General features: G+C 51.2%; 1 protein-coding gene and 1 long non-coding RNA gene across 4 annotated transcripts in view; one reads left to right on the top strand and one right to left on the bottom strand.

Moving 5' to 3' along the window:
- Window positions 1-2845, bottom strand: part of TMEM143 (transmembrane protein 143) — a 25770-nt gene that overhangs the window by 15663 nt on the left and 7262 nt on the right. The gene's annotated exons all lie outside the window — the stretch shown is intronic.
- Window positions 182-1069, top strand: LOC106736173 (uncharacterized). The gene is made up of 2 exons (XR_001371269.2): window positions 182-298; window positions 787-1069. It is a non-coding gene; the product is annotated as an uncharacterized LOC106736173 (long non-coding RNA).

Raw genomic sequence — 2845 nt, 5'->3', positions numbered from 1 at the left:
CAGCGGCCCACCAGAGCAGCAAGTTCAGGCAGGACTGTAGGGGTGGCCCGGGCCTGCGCTCCCTCCTCCGGGCTCCCCTCCTCACCAGCGTTCCCCACACGGCCACCAGAGGGCGCGCGTTCCCACCGACAGCAGCTCCTCTCCCTCCTGCTCAGAGCCCCCACTTAGCCCCAAAGTCCCCGCGGGCCTGCGCTTTCTGCCCTCCTCTTCCGGACTCTCCCTGGGCTGACTCGGCAATACCCCGGCTGTACCCAGGCTGTACCCCGCAGGCTTCCATGCTGCTCCTCCCACAAGCCCGGTATGCTCCTGCCTCAGAGCCTCTGCACATACTGTTCCCTCGGATGTCCACGTGGCTTGCCCCGGCCTCTTTGCGGTCCATGAGCCTTTCCCGACTACCCTGCCTTTACGTGCAAAACTCTCCCGCCCTTGCTTTCATTTCCTTTTTAATGGCCAGATCTAGAAAACGTCAATTTGAATGAATAAATTTGAATTTCACATCAAGAGTGAAAAAAACCTTTTTTAAGGTTTAAGTAAATCACATGCAATATTTGAGAACCATATTGCATGGGACGGACTTATGGGAAACAACTTTCATAGTTTATTTGAAATTCAAATTAATTGGGTGTAGTAAATTGAATAGGATCCCCCACAAAATTCATGTCCCTCCGGAATCTCAGACTACGGCTTCATTTGGAAATAGGGTCTTTGCCAGGAATTAAGGTAAAGATTGAGGTGAGATCCTATGGGATTAGGGAGGGCCCTAAATCCATCCCGGGTCTGTTTAAGACAGGAAAGGACACAGACAGAGACAGAGGAAGAGGCCACAGGAGGATGGAGTGACAGGTGTCCAGGCCGAGGAACACCAAGGATGGCCAGCAGCCACCATCAGCTAGGAGGGGGGCCTGGGACAGTTCTTCCCCACAGCTTCCAGAAGAAATCCACCTTGCTAACACCTTGACTTCACACCCTGGCCTCACGAACTGCAAGACATTTCTGTTGTTTTAAGTCCCCCAATTATGGTAATTCCTTATGGCAATCTGAGGAAATGAATAAACTGCGTCTTGTTCTATACCTGCAATCCAGTAACGTAATTTATTTATTGTATTGTATTGTATTGTATTGCTGGGGGCACCTATACTCACCAGAGAGAAGAGACAAAGACACAGAGAAAAAAGGGAAGAAAAGCATTATCCAATGGGTCATGGTCACGCAGCAACCCCTTCTCCTCCACTTCTCCATACTCTTAGGGTTTGGGGCAGGCACTCACATGGGCCTGGTGTGATTTCAAGCTGCTGGAGCCAGGACTTGAACTGTGCATTTGGCCATGTGGGATCCAGCTCTCTCTCTCTCATTTTTTTTTTTCTTTTTTTGGAGAAGTTTTTGCTATAGGGTGCATGCGCTCACCAACAGGCAGAGAGAGACAGAGACAGAAAGTGAGAAATCACCCCCCAGGGGGAATGGTCACACCGCAATCCCTTCTCCTCCAGTCTCTTCTCAGGATCTTGGGCACGCATGTACACGCGCCCAGCGTGAGTTTAAGCCGCCGGGTCCGGGACTTGAACCGCAGTCGACTATACGGGAGTCCAGCAACATAGCCATTACGCTAACTGCTGGTCCCGGATCCAGCTCTCTAAACCACCAGGCTATGGGACTGGTCCCGCAGTCCACCTCTTTACCTTTTCGATGGTCTCTCCCTCATTAGAAGGAGCGCCCCTGAGGACGACACGCACATCTGTCATGCTCAACGCTGGGCCCAGGACCTGGAGCCATTCCAGAGACACAGTAGGCTCTCAATAAATATTTATAGAGCGAATTCGATGAATGAATAAGGGGAAAAGGATCAGAGAGAGGTCACCTACCAAGGTCGCCCGCACAGCTGGTGAACAACAAAGCTGGTGTTTGAGCCAGACTGTTCTGTTTCTTTCCCTGCCCAGGCCGCTTCCTCAAAGGACTTAGGTCATCACTGGCTGGACCTCACCCGCCTCCGCCGCTTCCTCCCTGCCCTCAGCGCCTCAGAGATATGTCTGTGTCTGTTTCTACTTATATTCCTTCTTTCTATATTTCTATATATTTAAATGTTTATATAACAAAATGGTTTCTGAAAAAAACATTTTAAAATGCCAGATGGTCAGGGACAGCAGGTGGCGTGGTGCTTAAGGCACTGGACTCCCAGATAGCCAACCACGGTTTGAGTCCCAGACCTGGCGGCTTGATAATCACCCCTGGCACGTGTGGGTACCTGCCCATAATCACCCTGGCTCATGTGCACACGTGCCCAAAGAGGAGAGTGGAGGAGAAGGGATTGTAGCGTGGCCACCCCCAGGGGGTGATTCCTAACTTTCCCACTCTCTGTCTCCTTCTGGTGAGCAATGTGTCCTATGGCAAAAACCTAAACCAACAACAAAAAGCCAGACGGTAGCAGCGATAAAATGTGATCTCTGTGAGGCTGATCCACATGAGAAAGTTCCAGGTTCAGATCCAGAGACCTCCCTGAGCACACGGGGTTGGCTAAAGCCAGGAGTGGGTTGTGGTGTGAAAGACCCGAATTGGGGCACTGTCCCATTGCTTTGCTGAAATAATGAAATGAAATACGAAATAGGTGCCCCAGGGAAGAGCTTGGAGGCAGGTGGCCAGGGGCTCAAATGGCATGAAATAAATAAACTTAAAAAGAAAACTTCTTAAGGGGGACCAGCAGTTAATGGCTATGTCACTGGACACCCACGTAGTTGACCACAGTTCGCATCCCGGACCCAGTGGCTTAAAACTCACACCGGGCGCGTGTGCGTGCGTGCCCAAGATCCCGAGAGGAGAATGGAGGAGAAGGGATTGTGGTGTGGCCATCCCC

This window comes from Tupaia chinensis, unplaced genomic scaffold (genome assembly GCF_000334495.1).
Source record: "Tupaia chinensis unplaced genomic scaffold, TupChi_1.0 Scaffold000673_1, whole genome shotgun sequence".
Taxonomy (NCBI): domain Eukaryota; kingdom Metazoa; phylum Chordata; class Mammalia; order Scandentia; family Tupaiidae; genus Tupaia; species Tupaia belangeri.
The sequence above is the reverse complement of the archived record's forward strand: the minus strand, read 5'-3'. Positions and strand labels throughout refer to the sequence as shown.